Source organism: Hemitrygon akajei, chromosome 6 (assembly GCF_048418815.1).
Source record: "Hemitrygon akajei chromosome 6, sHemAka1.3, whole genome shotgun sequence".
Taxonomy (NCBI): domain Eukaryota; kingdom Metazoa; phylum Chordata; class Chondrichthyes; order Myliobatiformes; family Dasyatidae; genus Hemitrygon; species Hemitrygon akajei.
This window is the reverse complement of record NC_133129.1, coordinates 22,775,607-22,788,676: the sequence shown is the minus strand read 5'-3', so window position 1 is coordinate 22,788,676 and position 13,070 is coordinate 22,775,607. Positions and strand designations below refer to the sequence as shown.

General features: G+C 48.7%; 1 protein-coding gene across 1 annotated transcript in view; it reads right to left on the bottom strand.

The window, feature by feature from the left end:
* The window catches only part of LOC140728698 (coiled-coil domain-containing protein 152), an 84,495-nt gene that overhangs the window by 28,158 nt on the left and 43,267 nt on the right, over positions 1-13,070 (bottom strand). The gene's annotated exons all lie outside the window — the stretch shown is intronic.

Genomic DNA, 13,070 nt, shown 5'->3' with positions numbered 1-13,070 from the left:
CAACTCCTCCCTCTGATTCCTCTCTTCCTTTCAGAGGGATCTTGGGTCCGAATCAGGATGCTCAAAGCAGCTGCGCAGGTTCACTCTGTGGTTAGGAAGGCATACGATGTATTGGCCTTCATTAATCGTGGAATTGAATTTAGGAGCCGAGAAGTAATGTTGCAGCTATACAGACACTGGTCAGACCCCATTTGGAGTACTGTGCTCAGTTCTGGTTGCCTCACTACAGGAAGGATGTGGAAGCCATAGAAGGGTGCAGAGTTGATTTATAAGGATGTTGCCTGGATTGGGGAGCATGCCTTATGAAAACAGGTTGAGTGAACTCGGCCTTTTCTCTTTGGAGCGACAGAGGATGAGAGGTGACCTGATAGAGGTGTATAAGATGATGAGAGGCATTGATCATGTGGATATTCAGAGGATTTTTCCCAGGGCTGAAATGGCTGCCACAAGAGGACACAGGTTTAATGTGCTGAGGAGTAGGTACAGAGGAGATGTCAGGGGTAAGTTTTTTATTCAGAGAGTGGTGAGTGCATGGAATGGGCTGCCAGCAACGGTGGTGGAGGTGGATACGATAGGGTCTTTTAAGAGACTTTTGGATAGGTATGTGGATCTTAGAAAAATAGAGGGCTATGGGTAAGCCTAGTAATTTCTAAGGTAGGGACATGTAGAGCATTTGGAGAAGTGCAGTCTACTCATGGATAGTCAAGGTGGCTTTGTGAAGGGAAGATCATGCCTCACGAGCCTGATTGAGTTTTTTGAAGAGGTAACAAAAGAAATTGATGAGGGTAGGGCAGTGGATGTGGTCTACATGGACTTTAGCAAAGCATTTGACAAGGTCCCTCATGACAGACTCATCCAGAAAGTTATGAGGCATGGGATAAGTGGAACCTTGGCTGTTTGGATAAAAAATTGGCTTAAAGGAAGAAAGCAGAGGGTAGTTGTGGAAGGAAAGTATTCTGCCTGGAGGTTGGTGACTAGTGGAGTGCCGCAGGGATCTGTCCTGGGACCCCTGCTATTTGTGATTTTTATAAATGACCTGGATGTAGAGGCGGAAGGATGGGTGAGTAAGTTTGTGGATGACACGAAGATTGGAGGAGTTGTGGATGGAGCTGTAGGTTGGCGAAAGTTACAAGAGGATATAGACAGGCTGCAGAGTTGGGCAGAAAAATGGCAGATGGAGTTCAATCCGGACAAGTGTGAGGTGATGCATTTTGGAAGGACAAACCAGAAGACTGATTACAGGATTAATGGTCAGTTACTTAAGAGTGTGGATGAACAAAGGGACCTTGGGGTTCAAATCCATACATCCCTCAAGGTCGCTGCGCAGGTTGATAGGGTAGTTAAGAAGGCCTATGGGATGCTAGGTTTCATTAACGGGGGATTGAGTTCAAGAGTAGAGAGGTCATGTTACAATTCTACAAATCTCTGGTGAGACCACACTTTGAGTATTGTGTTCAGTTCTGGTCATCTCATTATAGGAAGGATGTGGAAGCTATGGAGAGGGTGCAGAGGAGATTTACCAGGATGTTGCCTGGTTTGGAGAACAAGTCATATGAAGCAAGGTTAGCAGAGCTAGGACTTTTCTCTTTGGAACGTAGAAGAATGAGAGGGGACTTGATAGAGGTCTACAAGATTATGAGAGGCATAGATAGGGTGGATAGTCAGTACCTGTTTCCCAAGGCACCAATAGCAAACACCAGAGGGCATAGGTACAAAATTAAGGGAGGGAAGTTTCGGGAAGACATCAGGGGTAAGTTTTTTTACACAGAGGGTTGTGAGTGCCTGGAATGACTTGCCAGGGATGGTGGTGGAGGCTAAAACATTAGGGGTATTTAAGAGCCTCTTGAACAGGCACATGGATGAAAGAAAATTAGAGGGTTATGGGGTAGTGTGGGTTTAGTACTTTTTTTAAAGGATTATATGGGTTGGCACAACATGGAGGGCTGAAGGGCCTGAACTGTGCTGTAGTGTTCTATGGTTCTATGGTTCTATGTTCGTCAGAACTTAGTGGGCCAAAGGGCCTGTATTGTGCTGTAGGTTTTCTATGTTTCTAAGTCTCTATGCTTCCTTTCTTCCATAGTCTACTGTCCTCTCTTATTTCTTCTCATATTTCTTCTTGTTCAAGCTCTTTTATCTATCTCCTTCCAGCTTCTCACTTCATTTCCCCCCCCCACCCCCCGCCAACCCCACTGCACTTCCATCCACCTAACCTTCCTTCTCCTGGTCTCACCTATCACCTACCACTTGTACTTCTTCCACTCCCCGCACCTTCTTATTCTGGCTTCTACTCATTTCCTTTCTATTTCTGATTAAAGACTTTAGCCTGAAATGTCGACTGTTTATTCCCCTTCATAGAAGCTGCCTGACTTGCTGAGTTCATCCAGCATTTTGTGTGTGTTCCTCAAGAGTTCCAGCATCTGCAGAATCTTGTTTCCAGTAGAGTCATAAAACTCTACAGCGCAGAAACAGTCCATTCACCCCATCTACCATGTGCTGAAACATTAATCTACCTAGTCCCATCAAGCTGCATCCCACAGTTATTACTGTTTCTTGTGTCTCCTCAAGAAGGTTAGGTAAGGAAGACTTCAGAGGAAACTAGGCATAAGAGCAGAGCTGAAGACTTCTAAATGACACTGTAAAGGAAAGGTCCCAATCTGTTTGGGAGGAAGGTTGGATCACCACCTTCTTAAGATGATAGTGCTGGGTTTGGGGAGACACTGAAGGTAGATGTCATGGATTCCAGTCTCATGTCATTACCACTTAGCTTCAGAAACAGGTAGCTTTAAGTTGAATGTTCAATCTGAGAACACCAACATGCAATCAAATTCAAACCAATCATATATTTTTGGAGATTAAAATCTCACCCATCCACATTACCAAGACAACATGGGTTGATTGGGAGCCTGAGTATTTGACTTGATTATCCTTGGGGGCCAGAAGTATCTGTGTGAAGTCTTTAGGCAGTAAATTCAACAATTCAAAGAACTGTTGTAGCTTTGGAGCTCATTTGACCAATGAAGTCTATGCTGGGCCCGCAAATTATTTTCCTACAATGCCTACCCAAATGCGTCTTGTAAAACCATGCTTGATTCTCCTTCCACCCACCTTTATCAACAGTGTTGCAGATCAGAAAGAAACTGTTGCAAAACAATTGTTTTCCTTACGTCCATCTTGCTGTAAATTCTATCCCATCTGCTCTGCCATCAGATTGCAGAACAGTCTATAAACCCATCAACAATCCCTCATTATTTTTTGCACCATTTATTTTTGTAATATATAGATTTTTATACCTTCGCATTCTACTGCTGCATCAAAACAACAAATTTCACATCTTAAGTCAGCAATAATAAATCTGATTCTGATTCACAGTATCAGGGCAATGCTATACAGTACAGAAATCAGTCCACGCCTTATCTTATCTCTATTGAAGCCTCAGCGCATGTCACCTCACCAAGTAAATCTGTTAGCATTGCCCTCTAGTTCCTTCTCCTTCACAAGCTTTTTAAGCTTCCCTTTAAATGTATTTACACCATTTGCCAATACTAGTCCCCATGGGAATATGTTCCCACTCTCACCACTCCTTGGGTGAAGCAGCCTCTTCCAAAATGCATACTGGATCTCTTGGTGGCTATCTTGTGATTTACTCTTGCTGACCACCTTCCCACAAGTGAAAATTCAGAGATAAATAATCTACTGACTGGCTTTATTTCTCACATATTCATCAAAACACCAAAACATACAGAGAAATTTGTCATTGGCAAACTTGGGTTGTTTACTCTGGAATGGCGGAGGCTAAGGAAAGATCTGATAGAGGTTTGAAGATTATGAGAGACATGCATACAGTATCTTTTTCCCAGCGATGTCTAATACAAGAGGCCATGCATTTAAGGTGAGAGGGGTTAACTTCAAAGGAGAAGTGAGGGGCAATTTTTTTACTCAGAGAGTGGTGGGTGCCTGGGGCATTGGTAAAGGAATATAGACAGGCAGATAAATGGACATTGTATAGACAGAGGGGATTACCGGTAGTTTAGTTTGACTACTGATTTAAAGCGCCTGTTCCTGTGCTGTACTTATCTACGTTTGTGTCAAATCCAGTCAGAGAGGATTGTGTTCAGCACAATCTCCTTTCTTTTGTTTCAGTTTTGTTAAGTCTAAAAAATTAAAATTAAGCAAATCCCAGCAAATTTGAATACATTCTGTGAATTGTGGTTACCCTGTAGCGATGTACTACATTCAGAGCTAGAGACAACACGCAGTCGGTAAGCCGTTTCGAGACTAGTTTATTCAAACTTCGCGGTGCTGGCATTTAATCCCTAGCGCCCGCCCTCTCTGAGCGGAAATGACATCAGAGGTACATTATCAAAGTCTCTCCCCGCGCACTGGCTATTTGTGGCCCGGTTCGCCTGTGCAGAAAGTGGGTCGCCACATAACCACCCCCCGCCCCAGAACCGGCGATACACCCCCCAATGTCCACAGTCTGGATCAGCCTCTGTTTGGGAGGTCTGCCTCTGCGCCGCGGTGCCTGAACCTCAACCGGTTGCGCCAAGTCCACATGGGCTGGTTTGATTCGGTCCACCGTGAAAACCTCCTCTTTCCCCCCAATGTCCAGAATGTACATGGACCCGTTGTTGTTGATCACCTTGAACGGCCCCTCGTACGGCCGCTGTAGTGGTGCCCAGTGTCTGCCCCTTCGTACAAACAGAAACTTACAGTTCTGCAGGTCTTTGGGTACATGGGTCGGGGTCCGTCCGTGCTGTGAAGTCAGTACGGGGGCCAGGTTGCCGAGCCTTTCGCATAGTCTGTCCAAGACTGCTGCGGGTTCTTCCTCTTGCCCCCTTGGGGCTGGTATGAACTCTCCTGGGACGGCCAGGGGTGCACCGTACACCAACTCGACCGACGAGGCGTGCAGATCCTCTTTGGGCGCTGTGCGAATTCCAAGCAGGACCCAGGGAAGCTTGTCCACCCAGTTAGGTCCTCTCAGGCAGGTCATGAGAGCCGACTTCAAGTGACGGTGGAAACGCTCCACTAGTCCGTTCGACTGTGGGTGGTAGACAGTAGTGTGGTGTAGCTGCATTCCCAACAGGCTGGCCACAGCCGACAACAGGCTGGAGGTGAACTGGGTGCCTCTGTCAGAGGTAATGTGGGCTGGTACCCCGAAATGTGCTACCCAGGTTGCAATCAGTGCTCGGGCGCAAGAATCGGCAGATGTGTCGGTGAGCGGGACCGCCTCTGGCCACCTGATGAACCGGTCTACCATAGTGAGGCGGTACCGCGCTCCTCGGGACACTGGTAGGGGGTCCAAGATATCCACATGAATGTGGTCGAACCTCCGGTGGGTGGGTTCGAACTGCTGCGGCGGGGCTTTAGTGTGCCGCTGCACCTTGGCTGTTTGGCACAGCGCACACGTTCTGGCCCATTCACTGACCTGCTTGCGAAGTCCGTACCACCTGAACTTGCTGGAGACCAGCCGGATGGTTGTCCTGATAGATGGGTGCGCCAAACCGTGTATGGAGTCAAAAACTCACCGCCTCCAGGCTGCTGGGACGATGGGGCGAGGTTGGCCGGTAGCCACGTCGCACAGGAGCATCCTCTCACCTGGGCCTATGAGAAAGTCCTGCAGCTGCAAACCCGAGACTGCGGTCCTGTAGCTGGGCATCTCGTCATCTGCCTGCTGCGCCTCCGCCAGTGCTGCATAGTCCACCCCCAGGGACAGGGCCTGGACAACTGGTCTGGAGAGTGCGTCCGCCACGACGTTGTCCTTTCCCGAGACATGCTGGATGTCTGTTGTGTACTCGGAGATGTAGGACAGATGTCACTGCTGGCGAGCTGACCAGGGATCGGACACCTTTGTAAACGCGAAGGTCAATGGTTTGTGGTCCGTGAAGGCGGTGAACAGCCTGCCTTTTAAGAAGTACCTGAAATGCCGGATTGCCAGATACGGTGCCAACAGCTCCCGGTCGAAAGCACTGTACTTGAGTTCGGGTGGTCGTAGGTGCTTGCTTAAGAATGCCAGGGGTTGCAAGCACCCCTCGATGAGCTGCTCCAGCACCGACTGCTGTGTCAGATGCGTCCACCGTGAGGGCGGTTGGAACGTCCGTTCTGGGGTGCACCAGCATAGCAGCATCTGCCAAGGCTTCCTTGGCTTTAACGAAAGCGGCTGTGGCCTCCTCGTCCCAAGTAATGTCCTTGCCTTTACCCGACATCAGGGTGTACAAAGGGTGCATGATACGGGCTGCTGAGGGGAGGAAACGGTGGCAGAAGTTCACCATACCAACGAACTCCTGCAGGCCTTTGACTGTGTTGGGCCCGGCAAAGTGGCGGATCGCATCTACTTTGGCGGGCAGAGGTGTTGCCCCGTCTTTGGTAATCCTGTGGCCCAGGAAGTCGATGGTATCGAGACTGAACTGGCATTTGGCCGGGTTGATCGTGAGGCTGAAATCTCTCAGGCGGGAGTAGAGCTGGCAGAGGTGGGACAGATGCTCCTGGAGACTATTGCTGGCTATAAGGATGTCGTCCAAATAGATGAACACAAAGTCCAGATCGCGTCCCACTGCATCCATTAGCCGCTGGAACATCTGTGCGGTACTCTTCAGGCCGAATGGCATTCGGAGGAACTTGAACAGGCCGAACAGGGTGATGAGTGCCATTTTGGGGATGTTTTCAGGGTGCACCAGGATTTGATGGTATCCCCAGACGAGGTCTACTTTGGAAAAGATTCTTGCCCCATGCAGGTTTGCTGCAAAGTCCTGTATGTGTGGCACGGGGTAACGGTCTGGAGTTGTAGCCTCGTTCAGTCTGTGGTAGTCGCCGCATGGTCTCCAACCCCCGGCTGCTTTGGGCACCATGTGCGGGGGGAGGCCCATGGGCTGTCGGACCTCCGTACGATCCCCAATTCCTCCATCCTCTTGAACTCCTCCTTCGCCTGGGAGCTTTTCTGGGGGGAGCCTTCGTGCACGGGCGTGGAGGGGTGGTCCCTGGGTCGGGATGTGGTGCTGTACCCCGTGTCTGGGCATGGCTGCCGTGAACTGTGGTGCCAGAATCGATGGAGAGTCCGCCAGGATTCTGGTGAATTCGTTGTCCAACAGCATGATGGAGTCCAGATGGGGCCGGCAACTTGGCTTCACCCAGGGAGAACGTCTGGAAAGTCTCGGCATGTACCAGTCTTTTCCCTTGCAAGTCGACCAGCAGGCTGTGAACTCGCAAGAAGTCCGCCCCCAGGAGTGGTTGGGCCACGGCGGCCAGTGTGAAGTCCCACGTGAACCGGCTGGCAGCGAACTGCAGCTGCACTGTGCGGGTGCCGTAGGTCCATATCGTGCTGCCGTTTGCGGCCCTCAGGGTGGGTCCTGGCTTCCTGCTGCGGGTGTTGTACCCCGTTGGGGGCAAGACGCTGATTTCTGCTCCGGTGTCGACCAAGAAGCGGCGTCCCAACTGTTTGTCCCAGACGTACAAGAGGCTGTCCTGCGGCCAGCCGCCATAGTCATTAGCGGCAGCTGGCCCTGGCCCTTGCAGGGCGGGTGACAACGGCGGGCTTCTGTGCCCCACCGCTGGTGGTAGAAACACCACTGTTCACTGTCCTCCTCACTCCTGCCTCTGTGTTGTGTGCGCCCCCCGCCGGGCCTGGTCTGGTCCGCTGTTGGGCGCATGGCCTGGTAATCTGACTGACAGACGCCACGCTCTCCCTCTTGGCTTTCCACAGCACGTCTGCCCGGGCCGCCACATTCTGGGGGTCGCTGAAATCTGCGTTGGCCAGCAGCAGATGTATGTCCTCAGGCAGTTACTCTAGGAATGCTTGCTCGAACATGAGGCAGGGCTTGTGTCCGTCAGCCAGGGACAGCATCTCGTTCATCAATGTTGACGACATTGTTGACGGCAATGTTGATCCCAAACCGTCCAGGTGAAGCAGGCAGGCACCCCACTCACGCCGTGAGAGGCCAAAGGTCCCAATGAGCAGCGCTTTGAATGCTTCATATTTGCCTTCTTCCGGGGGCGACTGTATGAAATCCTCAACCTGGGCAGCCGTCTCCTGGTCAAGGGTGCTCACCACGTGGTAGTAACGCATGGAATCAGAGGATATCTGCCGAATCTGGAACTGGGCTTCTGCTTGGCTCAACCACACGCGTGGTCGCAGCATCCAGAAAGTCGGCAGTTTTAGAGAAACTGCGTGAACAGATGAAGAGTCGGTCATCTTTGGTCCAAATCCCGTTTGGACCGTCGGGGTCACCAATGTAGCGATGTACTACATACAGAGCTAGTGACGACACGCAGTCGGTAAGCCGTTTCGAGACTAGTTTATTCAAACTTCGTGGCGCTGGCATTTAATCCCTAGCGCCCGCCCTCTCCGGGCGGAAATGACATCAGAGGTGCATTACCAAAGTCTCTCCCCGCGCGCTGGTTATTTTTTGAGCCGGTTCGCCTGCGCGGAAAGTGGGTCGCCACAACCCAAACTTAATAATAAGCAACAAATATTAATGCTAAAATGTTAATAAATGTTTACAAGTAAAAAATGCGTGTCAGTAACTATTAATACCCACTTAATTATCACTATTATTATTACTGCATCTTATTTAACATTTACATCAGCTCTACCAGTCAGTGTAAATCGAATCCATTGGCAATCTACCCAAAAGGACTTGGGAGTCCTTGTGCAAGATTTCCTAAAGGTTAAATTGCAGGTTGAGTTGGAAGGCAAGTGCAATGCTGGTATTAATTTCAAGAGGACTAGAATGTTAAAGCAAGGATGTAATACTAATGCTTTATAAGGCATCAGTCAGACCGCACTTGGAGTATTGTGAGCAGTTTTGGGCCCCTTATCTAAGAAAAGATGGATGGCATTGGAGAGGGTCCAGAGGAAGTTCACAAGAATGATTTTTGGAATAAAAGGGTTAACCTATGAGGAGCATTTGGTATCTCTGAGCCTATATCCAATAGAGTTTAGAAGAATGAGGAAAGATCTCATTGCAACCTATCAAATATTGAAAGGTCTGGATAGTGTGGACGTGATGTTTCCTATAGTGGAAGAGTCTAGGACCAGAGGGCACAGCATCAGAATAGAGAGTTGTCTATTTAGAACAGAGATGAGGAGAAATTTCTTTAGCCAAAGGGTGGTAAATCTGTGGAATTCGTTGCCACATACGGTTGTACAGGCCAAATCATTGGGCGGAGGTATAGGTTCTTGATTAATCAGAACATCAAATGTTATGGGGAGAAGGCAGGAAAATGAGGTTGAGAGGGATAATAAATCAGCCATGATGCAATGGCATAACAGACATGATGGGCCAAGTGGCCTAAATCTGCTCTTGTGCCTTATGATGAAAAATAACACATAACATCACATAATGAGAATTGTATCCCCTCTACAGCACAGAAACAGCCCACCTAACCTCCTCTCATCTCACTTAACTTCTCCTAGCCACATGTTTTACCTTTTCATGCTGTGTGTGATTGGAATCTATAACTGCCTGCCTGCAGATGTGGTGGACAAGGTTCCACTGTGGCCTTCAGGAAGGAATTGGATAAGTATGCAGTGACAGAGAAAGGCCGAGGGCTGGATGAAGAGAGTTCTGGTGGAGACATGTAACTGGCAATGCTACAATACTCATCAGCATTCTGTGGTCAATTACGTGATTTAATATTACAAAATAAAAATTCTGCCTGGATGCCGGCAACACGACCACAAGAAGCTACAGAGAGTTGTGCACACAGCTCAGCACATCACAGGAATCATCTATGGAGACTGTCTATGCTTCTTGCTGCCTCAGTAAAGCAGCTGACATAATGAAAAACCCAATCCACCCCAGGCATTCTCTTCTTTCCCCTTCCATTGGGCAGAAGATACAAAGGCATGAAAAAAATGTACCACCAGGCTCAGGGACAGCTTCTAGCCTACTGGAATGGTTCCCTTGTACAATAAGGTGGACTCCAGACCTCCTGATCTTGCACTTCATCAGAACCTACACTGCACTTTCCCTGTAGTTGTAACAATTTATTCTGCACTCTGTTACTGTTTTACCTCAGTGCACTGTGTAATAATTTGACCTGTATGAACAATATGGAAGACAAGCTTTTCACTATGTTTCAGTACATGTGACAATAATAAACCAATACTGAAAGCAGTCAGCAGATCAGGAAACATTTGAGTGTTACATGTAAAAGGTAACATTTCAGCTCAACAGAAAAGAATAAGGTTAGAGGTGTCAGGGGCAGGGAAGGGCAGAAACAGAGCACATTTTTTTCTCCCCTTTGTGAATATCACCTGAAAACACAATATCAGCATCCATCATCAAGGGCTCCAAAATCCAGGCCATGCCCTCTTCTCATTGCTGCCATTATTGCTTAATGATGGATGCCACTTCTTTAGCACCACCTTTTGAAAATGTTCTCAGTTGTGAGGGGGGCCAGTACCCATAATGGAGCTGGCTAAGTTTACAACCTTCTGATTTTTTTCAGATCCATGCAATGGCATCTCCACACCAGACAGTGATGCAACTGACTAGCATGCTCTCTATGGAACATCTGTAGAAATCTGCACGTTTGGCGGGGCCGGAGATTGTCTTCCCTAGACTTACGCAGCCGACGGAACCAGAGTGCTTCACTAGCAATGGCTGCAGTCATGGCTTTCTGGCCTTGACAGAATTGTAGACTAATGAAAAAGTACAGCATGGCTCTTCTAATCCAAGCTGAACAAATTAAACTGCCTAGTCCAATCAACCTCCACCCAGAGCATTACACTCTATACCACTGCCATCCACATACTTATCCAAGCTTCTCTTAAATAGAAACATAGAAAACCCACAGCACAATACAGGCCCTTCAGCCCACAAAGTTGTGCCGAACATATCCCTACCTTAGAAATTACTAGGCTTACCCAGAGCCCTCTATTTTTCTAAGCTCCATGTACCTATCCAAAAGTCTCTTAAAAGACCCTATTGTATCCACCTCCACCACCGTTGCCGGCAGCCCATTCCACGCACTCACCACTCACTGAGGAAAAAACTTACCCCCCCCCCCCCAACATCTCCTCTGTACCTACTCCCAGACACCTTAAACCTGTGTCTCTCGTGGTAACCATTTCAGCCCTGGGAAAAAGCCTCTGACTATCCACTCGATCAATGCCCCTCATCATCTTATATACCTCTATCAGGTCACCTTTCATCCTCCGTCGCCCCAAGGAGAAAAGGCCTATTCAATCTTTCCTTATAACTCAGGCCCTCCAGACTCAGCAACATCCTTTTAAATTTTCTCTGTTTTCTTTCACTCTTATTAATATATTTCCATAGGTAAGTGACCAAAACTGCACATGATACTCCAAATTAGGCCTCACCAACATCAGCAACATAACATCCCATCTCTTGTATTTAATACTTTGATTTATGGAGGTCAATCTGGCAGAAACTGAATTATGGACCTGTATTCCCAGATCCCTTTGTTGTACCGCACTCCTCAGTGCCCTACCATTCACTGTGTAAGACCAACTCGAGTTGGTCCCACTAAAGTGCAACACCTTACACTTGTCTGCATTAAATTCCATCTACTATTTTTCAGCCCAATTTTCCAGCTGGTCTAGATCCCACTGCATGTTCTGATAATCTTCCAGTACACCCCCAAACTTGGTGTTATTGCAAATTTGCTGATCCAGTTCACCACATTATCTTTCAGATGACTGATATAGATGACAAACAACAATGGACCCAGCAATGATCCCTGTGGCACTCCACTAGTCACAGGCCACTAGTCAGAGAGACAACCATCTACTGCCACTCTTTGGCTTCTCCCACAAAGCCAATTTCTAATCCAATTTACTAACTCATCTTGAATGCAGAGCAACTGAACCTCCTCAACCAACCTCCCACGTGGGACCTTGTGAAATGCCTTACAAAATTCCGTATAGACTAGAAACACTGCCTTGCCTTATTCAACTTTCTCAGTAACTTCCTCGAAAAACTCTGTAAGATTAGTTAGGTAAGGTTTTTGACAGCTCTCTAAGGGACACGGCATCCATTCAGGTGACCTGCACCAAATTGGATGGCTAGCTGAAATCCGTGGACAAATCTGACCTGCCTGGGAAGTTCAAAGCCTAGGTGTATCAGCATGGCATTCTTCCCAGAATCCTGTGGCCCCTCCTCGTCAATGCAGTTCTGATCTCGACAGTCAAAACTTTAGAGAGGAGGGTCAGCAACCACCTCAGGAGATGGCTGGGGCTGCCACAGAGCCTGAGCAGCATCACACTCTATGGACACCACAACAAACTGCAACTGCCCTTCAAAACCTTGGAGGAGCAATTCAAGGTAGCAAGAGCCAGAGAAGTGGGAGTACAGGGACTCAAGTGATCCGAAGGTGGTTAGAGCAGGGATTCAAGTGAGGACTGGCAGGAAGTGGAGGGCAGAGGAAACTGTTCAGGAAGCAGAGGAAAGGCTGTGTCACATGAGAGTGGGAGTGGTCACATGAGGCTAAGCTGGGCTAGGATCCTTTCCAATTCCCCAAATGGACACCATCAGAGGGAAGGAAAGGTGCCGCCTAGTTCAAGAGGAGGTGAGAGCAGCAGTGGAGAATACGAGAACCTGCAAGGTGGTGGGAATGAAGCAAAAGGGAGCTTGGACAAGATGGGAGAATGCAGTTGAGAGGAAAGTGACCTGGGCTGAGCTTTGGAAAGCTGAGCCACACCACATCCAATTTCTCATCCAGGCAGTGTATGATGTGCTTCCAAGCCCATCAAACCTGCACATGTGGGGCAAAGCAGTCATCTGCGTGCCCACTGTGTCCCAAGCAAGGAACCCTGGAGCCCATCCTCAGCGGCTGCACAAGGGCACTTGGTGAGTGACGGTACCAATGCAGGCATGATCAGGTCCTGAAGACCATCGCTGAAGCCATCAGCACAGGAGTTAAATGGGCAAAGTGGTCCCGACTCTCTAAGCAGGCCACTGCCTTTGTCAGAGCTGGGGAGCAGCCAATACCTGCCAAAAGAACATCTGCAGGCATCCTGACCTCTGCAAGGGACTGGCAGCTGTTGGTGGACCTCGAGCAGCAGCTGAAGTTCCCCAACCATATCGCAGCCACCACCCTGCAACCAGACA